The 21,307-nt window shown below is 37.7% G+C and overlaps 2 long non-coding RNA genes across 2 annotated transcripts; one reads left to right on the top strand and one right to left on the bottom strand.

Moving 5' to 3' along the window:
• Positions 1-1,459: 1,459 nt before the first annotated feature.
• Positions 1,460-16,871, bottom strand: LOC310897353. Its single transcript, XR_014582241.1, has 5 exons — positions 16,764-16,871; positions 16,544-16,654; positions 7,241-7,293; positions 5,600-7,131; positions 1,460-2,770 (listed from the first exon to the last, which is right to left on the bottom strand). It is a non-coding gene; the product is annotated as an uncharacterized lncRNA (long non-coding RNA).
• Positions 16,872-17,015: 144 nt separating this feature from the next.
• LOC310897352 lies at positions 17,016-20,626 on the top strand. The gene is made up of 3 exons (XR_014582240.1): positions 17,016-17,154; positions 17,516-18,683; positions 19,576-20,626. It is a non-coding gene; the product is annotated as an uncharacterized lncRNA (long non-coding RNA).
• Positions 20,627-21,307: the final 681 nt, after the last annotated feature.

A 21,307-nucleotide genomic window follows, 5' to 3' on the forward strand; every position in this document is an offset into this window, starting at 1 on the left:
TTGGCCTGTGACTAACTTTTCCAGAAGCAGCAGAGGAATTCCTGTAAATTATCCCTCTAGAGAGTTTGACTGAAGGAAAACCTACATACTCTTGTAACTGCACGGAGCAGTTGTGAATGAGGCGAGGTGTGGATGTCATTTACTTTGTAGCAAGACACTGTCTCCCATACTATTCACACGTCCATGTTAACACAGTCTGGATGGATGGACAACCAGATAGATTCTGTTTAACATCTTTATAGGTGATCTGGAACAGGCAATGGAGTGTGGTCTCACCAGGTTTTCAGATGGCATTAAATTTGGGGGAACAATAGATAACCCTGCGGGCACGCAGCTGCCCAAGCTACACAGGCTGGAGGAGTGGGCCAGCAGGTACCTGGTGAAATTCAACAAGGAAAAACAAGTCCTGCAGCTGGGGAGGAGAGACCCCCCCTAGAGCAATATGGACTTTGGATGGCCTTCTTGGCTGGGGAGGAGCTGTGCAGAAATGCCCTGGGATAGTGATACACCATGCTGGGCATGAGCCAGCAGCACACCTGGGCTGCAAGGAAGGTCAACAGCATCTGGGGCCGTATGAACAGAGGACACCTATGTTAATTGCCTATGTTAATGGTAAACTATGCATCTCTCATGTGGAAAAGAAAAAGCCTACTTATTTCAATTAAATGCTTTCACAGCTTTCAAGTACGATCTGAAAGCAGAGCTAAAATTTACTTGCCTATCCTTATTTCAGTTATTAAGTACATATCCACAGAATGGAGTTTGAGGATGCAGATTCTTTTGAAAAACCTGATGTATACATTTCTGAGTTTCCTTACCTTTTTTTTTTTTTTTTTTCCTCTTGTATCTGCATTCTAACAAGCTTCCATCCCTTCATCTGTTTCTGACCCAATTCTCATTCAGGTGATTCACATCACATGTCAAAAGAATATGACTTACATGCTTAGATGTAAGGCACTGAAAGGAGACACTCAAATTATTTTTTCTTCATGAGTGCCACCATAGTATTTGTCATACAATGTTCTCAAATGACTTCAGCCTTCAAGATTATAGATCACATTTAAAGATGAAGAGATTAATTAAAACTCCCATAAACTGTCTAAATATAGCATAAATAAATCCTGTTCCTGGGTACTCAGCAGACATATTCCAAACACAATCTGAAAAGCTCCTCTCATCAAGCTTCTTTTATTATGCTGTAATGAAACCTGTTATTCATGTATTCATGCATATCATCTTCAAATTTAGATTCATTTTCTCCACTAATAAAACACCAACATATAAACTAGATCCTGATTTCTCAAGGACCACCCTCTAATGCAAAAGTTGGCGACCTTTTGAGGGAAGCATTTTTTTCTCATTTTTCTTTCTCAACTTAGACATGAAAAAGGTCAAAGAGAAAACTCAGTGAGGACCAGAAGACACTGACCCTCAGAACCCACAGATGCCTTATAGACAGTGTATCAGCCTTTCTGACGGGCCCAGGTAGCAGGAAATGTGATCACAATAGGAGTGAGCTGCTGCTGCCTTTCAGTGCTACATCATCCTAGATGCTGTGTCTTTTTCAGCCCTTTTATCTAGCATCCACCACTGGCCTTTATATGGTTTTGCTCTTTGATAAGTTGCTGATCCCTGATCCGTTATAAATGGTTGCATTTTGTGACAAGTTAGATGCACTCTATTCTCAGCTGATAATCTCAGTTTCCATCTTTTCCATGGAATGAATCAACACTTTCTACCACTACAATTTAAAAGGTATCTCCTCTCCAGGATTTTGTATAAATCAGACGTATCTCATAAAGAAGCAGAAACACATGCTAACAACCAAATCCAGATCACAGGTATATAGATACAAATACAACCTTCAATTAATAAGGAATTGCTTGCAAGGATATGGACCTTGGCCATTCTTTCCACTCAGGAAATGCTGAAAGAGTGAAACAGCATGAAAACTTTATAATACCACATTAGCAATTTCCCATTACATACTATTAGGAACTGTCATATTACCCTTGAGTCCAGCACAATCACGGATCTCCATTAACTTAGCGGAGGGGCTTTCTTCTCTCCCTGACATAACCACTAAACTACACAATACCACTCTTTCCTTCTGTCAGAATATGGCTCCATCAGATAAACCATCTGGCCTGAAATACTTTCCTTTCCTGTTCAAAATCCATTCCATATTCCACCCAGAAGAGTTTTTGAACACAAAAGGGCTATTCAGGCCTAGCTATTTATCTGGAAGAGCAGACGTCTATCAACCGCAGATAGACTCACAGCTGTGATGGTGTTCTGCAGAGAGTAATTTCCTACCCACAAGAGAAACTGTTTAATAAAAAGAAGAACCTATTCTCTGATACAGAAGGAAGGCTATATCACACAAGCACGAGGGTGTACTGTAAGTATGATTTCTCTTGCTATTTGTAAATCAGTGCCAGCTAATCTCAGTCAGTTGGGGTCAGATTAGCTTAAACAATTGTACATAATATTCACATCTTATTTCAGGGAAGGAAGTAGGTGAACAGTCACAGAGACTTCATCCTCCAAATTACTGATATAGACATTAGCTATAACTTACAGTACCACAGTATTAGTATATCATTTTAAGCAAGGTAAAGCTCTGTGTTGCAAATGAAGAATGCTGGACCTCAGTTCAATAGGCAACCTTTGCATTAAAATTGCCAGGTGCACAAATCTCCATGTTTTCTCCATAACAGCAAGAGAATCCTCTTCTTTCTTTCTTTTATACTAAATGTAATTCAATCATCTAGAAAAAAAATAAAAATAAAAAAAATAAAAGTGAAAGAGTGCTGATAAAAGGCACATGAGTACAGAATCTCCAATAATTGCAGAAATTGCATTGCATATGACTTTATGAAAATTCTACTTTGGAACCATATATGAAATCCCAGATGACAGAAGACAAACTCATATTTGTAAGTATGGTAACTAAACAGCACAATTATTTCCCTATTATTTTAGTCTGTATCAAGGAGAAGATCGGACAGTTTTTACTTTTATCTCAAGTCATTTTCACTTTCCAGTCTTTCTTGAAGCAAATAATCAAGCACTTTTCAATAAATGTTATTTATTTTAGCTCATATGAGAGGGAATTTGAATCACATAAGGGAATCACACAACAGTATGAATGCAGCATTGTAGAGTGCTATCATGTTGCTATTTACATACGTATATACAGTACATCACTTATCAATTATTGTTTCTCTTTGAAGAATGTTGCCAGTAGAGAACCCCATGCTAGGTAATTCAACATCTAGCTGCCACTGGGCTCAGTGAGAAGCTAGAGAAGAGGAGCTGTAAAGTCAAGAATCCACATAACATCACTAGCTGAAAAATTAAACTGAGGATTAAGTAAAGCCACAGGCATACTCTGGAGCTTGCTGAGATCAGAAGTGCAGGTAACAAGCCTTCTGAGTCCTGGTCTTCCTAGCCACTGGTTGACTTTCATTAGCTGCAGTAGAAGCTGAGAGTGCCAAGTACACAGAGCAAGTGCAAGTGGCCTCCAGTAACCCTATAGCCCTTCAGCCACACTGCTGCTCTTGGTTTGATTAGAAACTATTGAAAGATTACCAGTTACAGGTTACTGAATTTGGTTCTGGCTTCTTTACTGAAATAATCCCCTGTAACAATAAAGCAACACGATTGTGGACAGGAACCAGTCACTGTCAGAGTCCCTGTGTTTGCCTATAGATAATATGTTTGTGAAACGCAGAAAGGGGCTTATCCATTGCTGTTGGCTTAGGGACACAATATGGCAGTGTAAATACAAGCTGGGTAGGAAAATGTTCAATATTGCTTTGTGGTTTCAGTCATTAGTTCCAATCCATTTATGTTCATGGGATGTTCTCTTTCCATAAAATGTTCAGGACCTCCCTCCCACCACTCACCCACGCCTTCACCCACCCCACATTTTTCTTTCTAGTACATACACTATTAGTAAGACAACATATACTGAAAAAGTGTAGAGACAATCTCTAAGCGATTTATGGTGGCCCAGAAATAAGAGATGCTTGTTTTTAGAGCATCTTATAAATGTTATATACAATATAAGACTTTTTTATATATCATTTGGAGCATATGAGCTCAGATTTGTTGCTCTTTTCCTTAAGACAAGGCGTACACCTTTTCATGTGTTTTAATTTCATTATAGATTTTTTTTCTCTTTCCAAGAAACAAATGTTCTCCATCTCAACTTTTATTCTCCTTTAGGAAAACAGTGAATTCTTTACTTCTACCTTTTATTTTTCCTCTGCCTGTTATGCTGTGTGTTTTTTTTTTTTCTTGCAACACAAAGATTCCCTCCTGAGCTTCCAGGTTTCTTGTCTTTCAGACACCATCTTCTGCTACTACAGTGTTTATTTTTTACAGTAAAATATAAGATGGTGGCTTTCACATTACCATTCCCACTTTGATAATCCAAGCACTACAGTTAGATTCGTGGATCAATGTCTGACTTTTCCCTGCTGATGTTTGAGTCTTTGTAATCCTGATTTTGTTGTGGAATTCAGAGGATTTTTTTTCAATTACTCTGGATTTTTTTAAGGTTTGGGACTTGTGGGGAGAGGGTTCATTAATTCATGGAATCAGTTGGTAACCTACTCCCAGCACTGTTTCAGGCCATATGCTTTTATGTATCTCGCCTTACACTCCCTTTGTCAGTTTAAGACTGGACTACAAAGCTCTCACTCCTACTTGTGGCAGAGTGGCAGCACTATTAGCTTTAATGAGACTGCTCATGCAAATAATCATTTGCTACTGATGTTAGGAAGTCGCTAGGAAGTAAGTGGGTTCAAATGCACATGCTCAGTCTGCAAAATCAATGGGGGAAGGATGAAAGGCATCTGCCAGCATTCTGGGTGCTCAGCAAAGTAATCTGAAGCTGAATCTCAACATGATTTTGATGTCTATATATACTACAGAACACTCCAATGTGTATGACTTGCATCAAGCTGACAATCTCCCTGCCTGAGGAATCTCTGAATAGTGTAATAAGATAAATATCTTGTGTTGCTATTTACCATTGAAATAGCATATATCTTTTATATGCTTCAAATCCCTGGAATGAGAGGTAATAAAATCATTAGGATGAGCCTCTGGGCAACTTCCAGAAGTGGAGTATGTTATACATGACAACAGGAGTAAAAGGCTAAAATGAGAGTTGCTGTAACTCATGCAGCAAGAAAGCAGAGGTTTCTAGTGCAGCAGGGAAGCTGGAGGGAGCACTTAAGGTATAGCAAGCTTCTCTATATGAGTAATGCTGAAATAGCTGCATGGTATTCAGTGATGCATATATTGAGCTGCCAGCATAAACTATGGTGGAATCGACCTTTTCAATCTATATATCATTTTCAAGGCACAGAGAAATAATAATTATGTCAAGCATTAATCTGCAGTCTGAGCATTTTATTAAATGTAAAGCTGTTGAATTAAAATAATAATCAATGCAAGATTGTCTTTTTTTTTTTTTTTAGAAGTATTATTGAAAAGCTTTCCACTGTAGGGCATCCTGGAAGTCATTTCCTGAAGGAAACCTTAAAACTGGTAGGGGTCATGACTATCGTAAGTGCCTACTCACCTGGGAGCAGACCAAATCACCATGGTGCTATTGACAGCATCCTCTGTGGCTGCATGCAGGCCAGCACAGCCCCAGCTGCTTCCAACACTCTCCATTGTAGGTTCAGCATCTCATACTTTCCATTAAAAGCTGCTATTTTTAGGTAGGAGATCAAATGCTCTTTGCACTTGTTTTAAGGAAAAACATTCAATACAGACGATCTGAAAACAGAGCTGAAACTCTAATACGCTGTAAGCCTTCCATCACTTGTACAAGCTTAAATAGCACAGCTATTGGAAAGGACATTGTATCTTTTGTTGTTCCTCCCCCCCCCACTCCTCCCCTCCTCCTTCCCCCAACTGCAGACAAAAATTTGGAAAATAAACAGCTTATGCAGGTGACAATATGATTTATAAATACAAGGGGCAAGGGAAAAGCATTCAGAAAAACAATATACAGATTTTTCCAGTGGGTACACAGTTCAAAAAGTGCCTGTGCCATATGGAACATTGATGATTTATAACCTGGGGACTTCAAGCTTGCTAAATGTATAAAACTATTCCCAGAATATTTATTAAAAAGAACAGTTCCCTTGCAGAATAGCATTCAGTATACTAATTTCCATGTTTAAACTGAGGAATACAGAGAAAAAAAAAAAGTAAATCCATAACTTAAAGGACCAATCATTGCTTATTTGTTCTTAGCAATGTGCTTTAACACTGCAATTTATCCTTATTTATTTATTTTCTTTGCAGTCTAGCTTGCAAGCCCAGAAGATGTCAAGTAGTATTAGCAATGAATCGAAGGTCACGGGCTGCCGCTGGCTACCGTGGCGTGAAGCTGACACTCAGTCAGCTGGGTGCAGTGTGCTGCCTTGCTGATGTATGGAAGCTCCTACAGTGCGGAATGAAGAGCCAACAGCACCGGACACAGCTGCATTGCACACAAAATGTGCAATAAAGACACGGAGAAAATATGATTCAGTACACATGAAACGTGGACTTTGTAGGATTAAAGTCAAGGAGAATAAGTTCTCTGAAACTGGGTCTGTAGTGGCCCTGACCCGTTTCCCTCTTGTACTCAGACATGTAATTTGAGCATGGCCCCTGCCATCCCTTACAAGGGGAGAGCTGATCTCCAAGGCAGACATTATAGACTAAGACTGCTTGTCAAATGAAAGATGGCTTCTCAGATACTACCAATACTATCGTCCTCAACACCGTTAAAAATTTGCTGGAGTGCTATTGATACAGCAGCCATTAACATTCTTTGCAATGACATTACTGTTACTGTGCTAGTCATTTTGTACTTATTATGCCTACTAATAATTAAGTTATGAAACACTTCTTGAATGACTGTGAAAAGCTGGGGAAGGAAAAAAAATGGACGGGGAGAATGAGTGAAGTTAGGTCCAAATTAAGAACTGCATGAGCTCTAGTAACATCACGAGTGTCTGATTCTTGCATTTCAGGAACTGATGTTGGTGAATCTTGGTCTTTCTGTGGGGCACCATTCAGTGTAATTCAGTGCAGAAAGATTTATAGGACTGCAACCTAAATAACAGAAAAAAATGAGTGCACCAATCTTCCAACTGTAAAAGCAGATATACATTTCAATTTGAATTTCAAACATAGTCTTTCTTAAGATTTAAAATTAGTTTACCTTACTTGGTTTTCTTTCCTATATTCTTTCTGATCACAGCTGAAGCAGAAGACCTAAAATACAAAAAGAAAAGCGTAATTAAATATGGCTGAAACCAGGAAATACCACCGATTCCAGTTCTCTGCCTTATTTCAAATATGTGAGAGATTCTAATTTTTTTGTTAGGTCCAGATGAGCAGTCAAACAAAATCCTTTGTAATATAAATTAAGGACATCATATTTAGATATCAAACTTCTCAGTTGTTATTTGGAGATTAAAAAAAAAAATCATTTAGATATCACTGTAACAAGCATGTTTCACAAAGTATTTGGGATTGCTGATTTCTCTATAAAGCCCCAAGGTTCAGAGTGAATCTTCTGTAAATCATATCTCAACTACTTCTTTTTAAATTTGCTACCAAGAAGACTGAGAGAGGGATACAGCCTCAAGATCTTATCTTTGAAACTTTAATATTCTATCTTACACTTTCACTAAGTGGTTTAATTGATTCTCTTTCCTGAATGATTGATGTACAGGATTTTACATGCTGTTGAATGCCACCTGTTCTATAATCATTTTAATTATTGAATTGCGTTGTTGTATCAGCACATAACACCTTCACCTTAGTTTAAAATGACAGGTCTATTTATACCTCTGTATGATCTTCTGTTGCATTACAATCTCAGCTGTCATAATATAAATCCAGAGGCCCCAGTTTAGGAACTGAGGCAAGGCTTCTCTGTTTCTTTATTTAAACTGCAAGGTGTGAAGCAGGAAATAGGAGAACTCAGGGACGTTTTGTTTTCTGAGGTAACGCAGCTGAAAGTGGGACTGGATGAAATTCGCTTGTTTGGTGGCAGTTAAAAAGTATTCATAGTAAAATGGGGGGCTGGCTACAGAGGAGACTGTTTTGTTTTGTTTTCTTTAAATGTGGGATCAAAGAAAGCCACAAACCTGGGGGAATCATTTCATACATTTCACTCCACAATATAAACTCATTTCTTAGATCACACCACACAGCTGTGCAGTGAGTGTAGGTGCTTTTGGCTACAGCTGCGATAAAACCTTTGAAGAAAATCCCTTCTGTAAGCACATCAGTTGAGGAATACAGAAGACAGAATGTATATCCCACACCATTAGTCTCGGTGATTCTTCTTTTGCATGATACTGTTTCATGTTTATCTACAAAAGCCTTCATAAATATATTTTTTAAGGAGTCACTTATGGTCAGTCTAATAATGACTAGAATGCATAAAATTAGTATTGCTCAGGACATACAGTGAAACCTTTATCAATAAATCACAACATGAATATTTCATTTTTTAGACAAATTAACAAATTTAGCAAGGAATCTTTCCATTTTCAATGTCATATCTTTGAGACTCAGCTGTTCATCTATTAAGGTGAATCCCCCTTCACGCTAACTTGAATATGATGGGCAAGTCTATTTAATATTGAAAAATCTCAATAAGAATGTGAAAAGGGCTGAAGCATATTCCTTAGTGGTGCCTGAACATTAGTTTAATAAAAGTATTACAGGAATGAATGAATAAATGAATACTCTGTTCTCTGTATTCTTACAATGCCTTTAACCACTTGGGTTGGACTGAAGTCAGACAGAAGTAAGGAATGCCCTGAATTCTCTACTTACATTGAGATGGAAAAGCTTCCTGGAAATTGAAAGGAAAATCCCCAGCTGAGTTGCATATATTGTTGTTTCATATGACACCAGAACGAGCTGCAACTTCTTGATTTGCTCTTTTACTGTAACATAGATTCACAACACCAGCCTTCATTTTATCTCTGAATCTAAAATAATATATGCAGCTTTTATGTTGTGACATTAAAATAGGCTTTCCTGTGACTGCTGCCACTTTATAGCAAAATTTTATTTCCAGATGTAAAACTCTGGAAGTGACCTAAATCTATAACATAAATCTACAAGTAAGACACAAGACAGCTAAGCTAAAACAAAAAGCAACTGAACAATAGAATGAAAGAGAATATTCACTTTATGTCCTTGTCTTCCTTGAGACCTAAACTCAAATCCAGGCTTGGATCATAAAATAAAATGAGTTTGATCTTCTCATTTTGGCATCTGTTTGTGGAAACCAGAGTACTTCAATGGAGTTAACAGTCCCTGGTCAAGAGAAACATGAAGCTGAAAGGCCCCAAGTGTTCAAAGCAAGCAGATGGAGGGTGATCTGGGATAAATTGCATTCAGTCATTCTTCTCCTTGGGACCATATCTGACACATGCCAGCACAACTCATCTTTATTTCAGAGATGGCGTAATAGACCAAATAATTCTCAGGATGATAATTGGCTTTAAAATTATTAGCAGAACAGACCTAGCATTGACCATGAAATGGCAGCAGCTCCTCAAGAATATCTGAGAAATGAACACATACTCTTTAGTAGCAATTTCTCTTTGGCATTTTTAAGGACTGAAAATTCTAGTTGTTCCTCATTTGGAAAATGTCTTAAAACATTATGGAATGAATCTAATTAAACAGACTGACTTTTGTGATTTGTGGTTTTTTGAGAAGAATAGGTTAATTTCATATTACACAACAGAGTACATTTAAATTTAATTTATGAAATTTTCTGTAATGTTGGCTTCATTTGGGAATCAAGAAAATAGATATTGCACTAAGGAAAGCAGAGAAGCTGTTCTTACCTTTTGTCTTTCCAGTGCTTCTAATCAATTTGCTGGAAACAGGGAATATTGACAGGTGCATTTGCAAAGCTCATCATCTTTCAAATCAAGATTTTTAGTCTCTTCAAGAGGTAGAATGGAACATGAAAGACCCCAGTCTCACTTAATTCAGCAAATCTCTTCTGCCTTCAGTGCCACAGAGCAACACATTAACTTTGCTGAATCACTTCACTTGGTGATAACAGATAAAGAAGTGTGGTCTTGGGAAAGGAAGAAATAACCCAAACTCCACTTTCCTGTTACCATAACTGATTTTCCTCTAATATTTGTTTCATATACTAAAGTGTATGATCTAATCCCACAGTACCATCCATCTACTGGTCTTTTCCTTAAAAACATTTAGGGAAGTATGCATCCATTTTTAAATAGAAAGCTGGGGAACCAACTAGTTATGCTTCCTATTCATGTCAAGTAGGGTTTTGAAGTTAAATTAAAAATCCTTGTGTTTTGAAAATACAGCTGCGAGATTACTTTCTATAACATAGCCCAGTGGTACCTTCAGTGAATAAAGGGTGTGCCAAGTAATTTAATGAAATGCACAATACTTTAAATAGGATAGTAGCAATAGGTCTGAACTTTAAATTAAGCCTTTGAAAATACAATTAAGAGAACCGGGAATCAGAAATAATTCACAAAACAGTATTTTAAACATTGCATATAAAACAATTGAAGCTAGAATAGTATCAGCTTAAAAAGCACGCATTGTCCACTAACTTGCACAAGGTTTGTACTTCTTTCTATTTTTTTTTCCTTGCACCTTACAGGAGACTTGGAACAGAAAGAGAACAGGATCTGATTCAATTTTCACAGAGTAAAAGAAAACTAAAAGGTACAAAAACTGGAAGTACTTAATGTACTGGAAACATCCTATTGTTAAAGATTTGCCTAGAGAAATAGCTCTTTGTCCATTCTCTCTTACAAAAGCTATAGGTGCTAGTAATATTTTCTTTGCCATTGCTGATAACTCTGAAGCGATGAGCACTTTCAACTATAACTGTATTTCCCATCCATCATTATTTTTCAAGCATTCCAGTTCAGTCAACCATTGACAACTGCTTATTTTTCCCCCAAGATGTGTTGTATCAACAGCTCAGTAAAGTCATCAAATGTTTTGCATGTTTTTAAAGGAAAAACAGTCCAAAAATGAGCATTTAATACTTTCCTTTGCTAATAAAAATAGAAAAGCTGGCTTTACAAAATGGAAGAATTATCATGAACTGTGATCTCTGCTCAATGTTTACCATTAGCTAGTAACAAACAGGTTTTCTTTTCAGCTATAACTCTTATTTGTGCAGGATAGATGAAGTAACTTTAAGCATAGCATTAAAATATTTCACTGATGAAATGGGGCTTTCCATCACAGTGTTCCGTCACAGTCCAACAGGTGTTCATTAGAATTAGCCAATGCTGGACATACACTGACTTTGAATAATTAATTTTCACTTCTAGATACTTAAGATTTCATCCTATCTGTGAGGGACATACTGATGAAGAAAACTTTATATCATATTATATGAATTAGACATCACTAATACTCAACCGTGAGGGACTGCAAGAAATGTTCCGCAGTACAAAGGATATTCTAAAATCAACAAGATTAATCAAAGAGAAATGGCATTTTCAGAGGAGAATGTGAGTGGAATGCTTCTGAATTCCCTGTCTAATGTCAGGAGGATTTTGAGATGTGGCCCAGAAATCAAACCATCTGAAGGGAGTTCTCAGTGAAACACATGGCTTCACATTATAGAGTTCAAGAATAGAAGGGAGCAAATACTGTGGTGGCTCTGGCATACTGTATTTAATAGGCCATTCAGAGTCTGACAGTTACTTCTCTGTGAGTCTTGTAAGTTGTGTTTGACTTTCAGAAGGACTTCCAGCCTTCATTTGAAGACTACAGTACAATAAGAATTCAAGCACTTCCTTTGTTCCAATGGTTAATCAATCTCACTTTTAAGAATATTGTCTCATTTTAATTTTAACTTGTCTGTCTGCAGCTCCCAGCCATTGGTTCAGTGTTCTGTATTTTTCCCCTGAAGATACTTATACATTCCAATGAAATTATCTCTCAGAGATGTGCAGTCTCTGTAGGGCATTTTACAGTTCTTTTCTGTACCACCATTCTAACATCCTTTTAAAAATGTTGATACCAGAGCAGTGCGTGGTACTCCTGTACCAGGCTCACCACTACTGTGTATAAGAATTAAAATCACTTTCCTGCTCCCATTTATTGCCCCCCAGACCCATTTATGAATCAAAAGACCTGCCAGCTCCCTGCTGTATAACACCAGCATATGTTTAGTTGCTTGCCCACTGTAAACCCAGATTGTCTTCCAACACTGCTTTTCAAGATATAGTACCCCATTCTGCATATATTCCTGATTTCCTTATTTCCTCTCCAGCTAAAAGATACTTTGTTTGGCAGTGTATGTCATAGAGCAGAACATTACTTTTATGAGTGAGGACATTATTACTATTACTTGGAGGTAGTAGACTTAACTAATGGCAGTTACCATTTACAGACTGATATCCTGGACATCACATGGACATCTGTGATCGCATTGCTATTAGAACATTAGGAGATAGAAATATTACAAAGACCCAAAGACAAAGCAGTGATATAAAGACAGAGAAGAAAATATATATTCATGCATACACATACACAAACACACCAACAATGATATATTTTAATATTCATTATTATTTATTGATCTATGAATTTTAATTTTACTGTTTGGATAAGCTTAAATTAAAATTTCTTTTTTCATACATCTCAAAGTTCATCACACCTTCTACACTATACAGATGCTTACGTTTCACTGTAATTTTGTTTTCTATACAAAAAATAGATTAAAATTATATTATCTGTATAGCTGCTAGAGGTTCTGAATTCAAAATTCCATTTGCTCCCACTTATGCAGGCCTATGCATTTCTACAGCTTATCTTGGTGCTTTTGATAGTTCAATTCCTTCAAAGGTGAATTATTGCAAAGACATCACTGGCAAGGAGAGCTTTTTTGAACCTTCAGCCTGTGATACACTAACAGCACTTACAGCCTCTTAGTATTAGAAAAATGTTGAAGTAAAATAAATACCTTTTTTTTTTTTAAGCAATAAATTGGGAGGAGTGGAAATATTGTTACTTTTCTGTACTATTTGTTTGGCCTAAGAGTTTATTTACATTCCCTGGAATGGCTTTACCTCAGAGTAGGACAACTATATCAGATGATTTAGGACAACAGGCAGACATGAATTTAAACTGCAGTTTCAAGGCCCTTTTCTGTTGTGCTATATATTGTCCTGGGTATAACATTCACAATCCACAAATTTTGAGGTGAATCATTGAACCATAGAATGGTTTCAGTGGGGAGGGACCTTTAAAGATCATCTAGTCCAACCCCCCCTGCCACGGTCAGGGACATATCTTTCACTAGAGCAGGTTGCTCAAAGTCCCATCCAACCTAGCCTTGAGCACCTCCAGGGACAGGGAACCCACAACTTTTCTGGGCAACCCGTGCCAGTGTCCCACCACCCTCAACATAATAAAAAGTTCTTCCTTATTTCCAATCTAAATCTACCCTCTTTCAGTTTAAAATTGTTGCCCCTTGTCCTGTCACTACAGGCTCTGGTAAAAATTCTTTCTCCATCTTTCTTATAAGTGCCCTTTACATATTGAAAGGATGCAGTAAGGTCTCCCTGGAGGCTTCTTTTCTCCAGGCTGAAGAACCTCTACTCTCTCAGCCTTTCTTCATAGGAGAGCTGTTCCAGCCTTCTGACAATTTTTGTGGCCCTCCTCTGGACAAGTTCTAACAGGTCCATGTCCTTCTTGTGCTGGGGGCTACAAACCTGAATGCAGTACTCCAAGTGCAATTTCATGAGAATACGGTGGAGGGGCGATAATCACCTCTTTTGACCAGCTGGCCATGCTTCTTTGTATGCAGCTCTGGATATGATTGGCTTTCTGGGCTGCAAGAACACATTTAAGATCCCTTCCAACCCAAACCATTCTATGATTTCCAGTTCATATCCAATTTTTCACCCATCAATACCTTCAAGTCCTACTCCCTAGGGCTGCTCTCAATCCATTCATCACTTGGTCTGTATCGATCGGTGACTGCCCTCACTGAGATGCAGGACCTTGCACTTGGCCTTGTTCAAACTCATGATGTTCATATGTGCCCACTTATCAAGCCAGTCAAGGTCCCCCTGGATGGTCTTCCTTCCCTCTAATGTATCAACTGCATCACTCAGCTTGGTGTCATCCACAGACTTGATGAAGTTGCACTCAATGACACAGTCTAAGTCATTAATAAAGATATTAAACAGTACTGGTCCCAATACAGACACTTGAGGCACACCACTCATCACGTTTCTCCATTTGGACATTGAGCCATTGACTGTGACTCTTTGGATGTGACTATTCAGCCAATTCCTCATCCATCTAATGGTCCACCTTTCAAATCAATCTCTCCAATTTACAGGCAAGAATATTGTGGGGCACTGTATCAAAGGCTTTACAGAAGTCCAGGTAGATGACATCAGTTCTCTTTCCTCATCTACAGATGCAGTCACTCCACCAAAGAAGGCCACTAGATTAGTCAGGCACAATTTGTTCTTGGTGAAGCCATGTTGGCTGTCTCTAATCACCTCTCTGTCTTTCCTATCCTTCAACATAACTTCCAGGAGGATCTGCTCTATGATCTTACTGGGCACTGAGGTGAGGCTGACTGGTCTGTAACTCTCAGGGTCCTCCTTATTACTGTTTTAAAAATGGGTGTGATATTTTTTCCAGTCACTGGGGACTTTGCCTGACTGCTATGACATTTCAAATACCCTGTGGAGTAGGAACTACATCTGCCAGTTCCCTCAGGACCCTGGGTTGCATCTGGTCAGATGCCATGGACTTGCATATGTTCAGGTTCATCAGGTGGTTTCAAACCTGTTATTCTCTTCTTGCAGAGATCTTGACAAAGTAGAGTGCTGGGCAATCACCAGTCAAATGCAATTAAACAAGAGCAGGGGACATATTCTGTTCTGGGACAGGGCAACCCTGGATATATGTATAGACTGGGGAGTAAGAGACTGGAGAGCAGAAATCTGGGGGTTCTGGCTGATGGCAGGTTGAATATGAGTTAACAGTGTGCCCTGACAGCCAAAAGGGCCAACCATGTCCTACATCCAGAGACACAGAAAAAGGAAAATAAGTCAAAAATAATGAGTATCACTACAAGGTAACAACAGAAAACATCCCTACTAATTTGACAGAGGAAAATTCCTTGTGGACTCCAAATCTGCCAAGCCTGATAGAGCCATTTCATAATTCTCATATCCTGCTTCAGAGAAAGAAAGAAAGATTTAATTGGTTTTTTTTTTTGACTGTTTGTTTGTTTTGTAAGAAAGCCAACCGACCTTCTTAATCAGACCAGCATATTGTTATATTGAATGAATACATAAAGTTGTGATTTTTGGCACAGCTGGAAGAACCTGACAAGTAAGTAAACATCACTGTGAATGCTAAGTCTATGTCTTACATGTCAGGGACGCAGACATTGGCTTTGCTTGTACTAAAATCAAAAGCAGAGGTTTTGATGAGTACAGCATATATCCAACCCCAAAGCCACTGCAGCAGTGTGAAGACTTAATGTTGCACAGCTCCAGGTGCTCAGGGAGCTCTGCAATACCTCCTCTCAACAGCACAGACCCACCCTCAGGTCATCACTGTTCTTTAACCTAGGAAAGTGCTGTCATTGTTTAAAGTTTACAATCTGAAATACATGCTAAAAATTGAGTATAAAAATGTAAAACTCAGGACACAGCTAGATGTACCTAACACAATATATCAGAATTTCTGTATAAATAAATACAACCCATTGCAAGCTAATTCTCTCCTCTCACATTCTTTATGGTCAGTTATTTACCTCCACAGCTAATGCCCAACAGATCTTTCCCTTCAGGAAAACTGGAGCTGTCTGAAAAGCAGAAAACATTTGGCAGAAATAACCATAATGAAGATAAGTGTTAACACAACATGCTAAACTCAGTCCGGGACACAGGCTTTCAAACTGTTATTTCCAGCTTGCAGTTGAGAAACTGTTTCAGACAACATAAAAAGCTGTATCTAACACTTTCTGACAGTGCCATATTGGCTGGGACTTGCACAAAAAGGAGGTGTACATGAAAAGGCAAGGATGATTTAACCTTCATTGCTACAAAAACTACTGAGCTATCAAAATAATCAGAAAATTAAAAACCAAAGTACTGAGAGAAACCAGCCAGCTTATCTTCCAGCAGCTTCAGCTGGAAGATCAATGGGATCTTGACAGGATTGGTATCATCAGCCCTTTACAGCTATTCAGATGTTTGTTTAAAGTGAATTAAAGAAAGCCAAGCTTTAAGAGAGAAAACAGAAATAGTGATAATAGAACAACTCAATCAAGTGAACAAAACCCTGTTATAGCCCACAGAGAGTCCAGAACAGAAAGGTGTGCACTTACCATTGATCAGGACAAATGCAAGCCAGAGAATAAAGGTTAAATAAAGCAATAAGAAGGGTACCAAAAGCCACTGAAAATGACATGAAAAAGGACAAGCTGTAAACTGGCACAGACCTTTAAAAGAGCGCTGTCCGAACTTTGTCTAGCTGATGTGTATATTGATAGCAAGCAGAGAGCTAATCTGCATGTAACAGAGGGGAATTCAGCCTTCCTCCTTCCTTTCTGCTGGAAAAAAAAAAAAAACAGTATTGATTTAAAATTGGTGTTACATGACATGAAAAAAAAAAACACAGCAAAAAGATCTTTCAAATTCAGTATCTCAAGGCCTGAATACCAGTCTGTGCCTCTATCAATTATTTTCACAGTGTTTTACTTCCACAGCCTGCAGCAGGGGCAAAACCTGCCTCTAGGGGTAGGTACCAAGAGATCTGGATAATTGGGTTGCAAGAGTTTGCAGGTGCTGTCCCTCACTTTGCACAATTAATTCCTCATCATGGATATTTTATTTGTTTCAGTTGTGCAGGCATACTCACAGCTTTAACTCTGAAACATGCAATCAGAATGAGCAGTGTGAGGAGTTATATAGTGTACTGCTATGCACCAGTTACAAAACTAAGATGAGCTGGTGAAAAATAAATAATATAGTTGTTCACAGGTTCTGATCGACCTTATTCCTCAGCAGGGCATTTGTGAGCTGGAGGAAGATTTCAGTGCCTAAGACAAAGGTGTTAAAAATAGAATAGAGAAAGCTACAGACAAGGGGAGCCTAGCTGGTGGAGTATGCTTAGTGGCATACAAAGAAAGAAGCCTTTAAGCTAATGCAGATGCCTTACTGCTAACTCTCAGTTTTTGTTTTATTCATAATGGCATCATTTTTTTTTTTTGGGGGGGGGGGGGTTGGAATTTTCTGAAAAGAAAGGAAAAAACAGAAAGTTGCTTGGGAAGTACCATTCCTCAAAAGCGAAGTCTTTCATAAGAACTGGCTACTGCAATGGGTGTCTGTCAGATTTTGACCAGGGTCCTATCAGACATCTGTCTGACCTCATGCTATTTTCTTACTATGGTAACTCTTCCCTGTGTTTTCAGATCTCCAGAAGTTGAATATCTTGGAAGTTGGCAGCACGAAAAGCTAACTTGTCCCACCACCAAGTTCCAGCTCTTTCAGCTGAGGCTCAAATTTTCCTCCCTACACGTGAAATGGAGTATCATTTTCAAAGCTAATTTTTACATAATCTAGAGTCCATCAACAGAATAGTTAAGAAAGTTCTTCCTTTTTTTTTTTTTTTTTTTCAAAAAAGAAACATGTGGAGGCTTTAGGAGACAGAGAGAAAAATATTTTGGCTTATTTTCTCACTCTTCTAAATTTTTGCAGGAAGAATGTCCCAAGTTTGCTCCCCCTCCTAGCTTTCCCTTTATTTTGCTGCATGGAATGTAGTTATACTTAATTCTGTGTAATCAAATTTTATATGGGAAGTCATATCATTATATAACAGATATTTAAGATACCTTTTCATATAAATATGCTAAATGCTCTGGAATCACCATATTCATAGCAGCTTTAGTCACAGCTGGTAATATTAATTGCTCTAATTTCTGCTTCCATTTCTCTCTCTCATCTTTTATTTTGTGCTTACTCCTTTTTGGAGATAAAATTTTGCATTCAAAGTAATGTAACATTTCAAAAGGAAAGAGCAGTTGAAAACATGGTTAAGACCTTCAGCTTACTTACTACACCAACATCAGAATCAAGCTGTACTCCAGAGAAGTTTGGTGAATGTATTTGCACCTGCAGATTATGACCTTTTACAGTTTGCACACCCTAGAAGAGAAAACAGATGCATTAAATAAGCCTCTGAAAAGGAAAATTCCTTTGGACATTGCTCAACTATGACCACTTGAAAAAAACATTTTTTGTGTTGCTTTGGCTGTAAGAGATAATTTATAAGCTGCATCCTAGGAGAAGAGCCGTCACTTCTGTCTCTTGCATTGCCACAAACACATGAATCTGTTGGGACACAGGAACACCGTTGTGAGCAGAAGGCAGACAGCATCAACAGTGGAAATATATCATACATAAAAGTGAAATGCACACAAAAGAGCTATAAATCAGAAAACAAATTAGTAACAAAAACAGGCAGTTTGTCAATATCCATCATCACAGGAGCTGGGGAGGCATTAGACCTGCAATGTGTTGCTCTGATTCAGCAAACCTGCAAGTCCCTGATGGCTCTCATTTGATGGTCAGCACATATAGGTACGATAGTTCTCCAACATGCAAATGAACTCTGAGGAGACTGTTCCTGTGCATGGAGTTAGTACCCTGCATTTTTTTTCCTTTAGTGGAAAGGAAACTTGAGGCATTTATAAATGGCCTCATTCCATCTATCTGATGTAACTAATGCCCCAGCTTTTTATTACCTGAATTTCCAGGTGATAAAATTTATTGCTCTCTGAGGCTAGACAAAGAAACTGATGTGAGCGTATTCATGTACATATGCAGATGTATGTGAGGAGAGGAAAAAAGACAGTATAGCATAAGAAAAAGGGCCACTAGATTTCATAATCTTTTTTTTTTTCTTTTCCTCAGAAGCACATCATTTGAAATGATTTGCCTAATTCTTATATATTTACATAGCAATGAATTTTATTATTCTATATAGGAAATCACAGGGTGGAAATGAAAATAACAATCCCTTGTTACAAATATAATTAACTGATGAACAATAGCTAAGGAGAAAAAAAAAAGAAAAAAAGAAATGCTTGGAACAGCAGGGTATCAGCTACTTGGTAGTAAACAAGTGATTATTTTATTCTATAACATCCTGGACCATGAAGAAAGCTGGTCTCCAATGCTACAGTTAACTTCATCATTTTCTGTCTATAAAATCCAATAGCAAAAATGACTACTGATGCATTTTATAAATTGAACATTACAAAGGAAGTTATTTGAAATGCAAGAGATGAGTATGTTCTCACTTCATCTCAAGTTTTGAGAGAAATGACATTGCTAAAAACAGGCCAAAAGACTAGCTATCTCTAATATTTTAAGAAGAAAATGTTAAATCTATTAATATATTAAAATATGGTTCATTTGGGGATCTATTTTTTTTCTGAAGTAGCATTTATATATATCTTTTTTTTTTCAGAATGAAGAACACAGACTTTCTTATGTGTTTATGTATACACAGACATGTATATGTGGGAAAAAAACTTTTCTTCATTGTTTACTCAAGACACAACACTGTGACCAAACACTGGAATTACTCCAAAGGTGTGAGACAATTCAGACAGTTCCTGTATACGTAAAATTAAAAGATATTTACATTAGTCTTCTATCCAAATATTAAAAGGGTTTTTTTGTCAAGCAGATATGGGCATATCTTCACATATAAAAATATTCTGAAGGGTCCAAGACTTTCAAAAATAATTTCATTTACCGGGGCTGTTCACTGTGGTTTTAACTGCTTAACTACAATAATGAAAAAGATAATGCAATTTTTGTGGGCTTGTTTGTGTGTGTTGTCACCAACCTATTACCCACCCCCTTGACATGAACAAAGGAGAAAATGAGAAAATGTTGCTGCGGTATTGTACAGATCTAGCCATCACATCTTCTCAAAAAAAGAGGTAGAACTAGAAAAGCAAAGAGAAGGTGGCAAGAATGAACAAAGTTACTGAACAGTTCCTGGATGAGGAGGAAGAAAACTCATCAGAGGTTCAGCTGCATAAGCAACATTTGTGGGGAGGGGTGGGTTATGCTACAGGCCTATGAAGTCATGATTGTCACAAAAGAGATAACAGTGAGTAAATATTCCATGAAATAAGCACTCATTAATTTACAGGCACTAATAACTTTAACAAAAAATGCAAACCTAAACGATGAACTCATTGCTACAATCTGATGAAAGAGTGTTATGTGTTGAAAGACAGTTTGGCAGAAGAAATATGCATCAGTTATTATTAACCACAGAATTATGAATACAACAGATTAACAGGAGTTGGAAAGGCTCATGGGAAGAAGCTTCACTAAATACTTGCCCTCTTCAGAAACCCTTTACCTACATCTGTGCTGCCAGCTTCACTCTCATGGGAGACACTAATCTCAGCAGACTTTCAGTGTAATCCAGTACAGCCAAATACACATCCTAACTGTATGGCTTTAGACTTTATTTGGAGAATTTTGACAGTGTATTTTAGGCATACAGGCCATTTTATTTTATTTTATTTTATATTATTTTATTTTATAGCAGTGCATGCCAAAAGGAAAACCTGATATTCCCATACCAATATTTGGGGATTGTTCTGTATGATCTGTGGCTGCCTTCTGCTATTACCTGCAGTGGTTGTTCACTGGTGGGAATATCCTCTGAAGCCATCTACTGTTCATTTTAAGAACACCCAAAACCCAGAATATCTGAGTTTGAGTCAGTATTTACAAATCAGACCTTGTTTTCTGTTAAAAAGTTTCCCACAAGATTTCTTCACCAGATGGTGGAAAAGTTTCACATTATTAATGCCATCCAATTCTATTAGAAATAGTGGATTTGTTATCTAGGACAAAGAGAAAATTTATAATCTCCATCTGTATAAAGTGTTTGATCCTGAAAAATTTTTTACATAAGCAATGAAAACAGGTAAGTCTACTCAAAAGTTATTGCAGAATCTGAGCATGGTATAACAGACATCTACTTCTAAAGCCATTAAAAGTTTTTCCTTCTTTATTTTCAAACCCCAAAAATGTAGACATATAATGGAACTTAACAATTTAGGCCGCATTGAATACAAAATCATACCACCATTTACAAAATAGATTTCTTTTCCGTATCGTTCAGAACTATCCCTAAGAAATCTGCTTGTTTTGTAACTGTGGGAAATGTC

Source organism: Anser anser (genome assembly GCF_964211835.1).
Source record: "Anser anser genome assembly, chromosome: 3".
NCBI classification, from domain to species: domain Eukaryota; kingdom Metazoa; phylum Chordata; class Aves; order Anseriformes; family Anatidae; genus Anser; species Anser anser.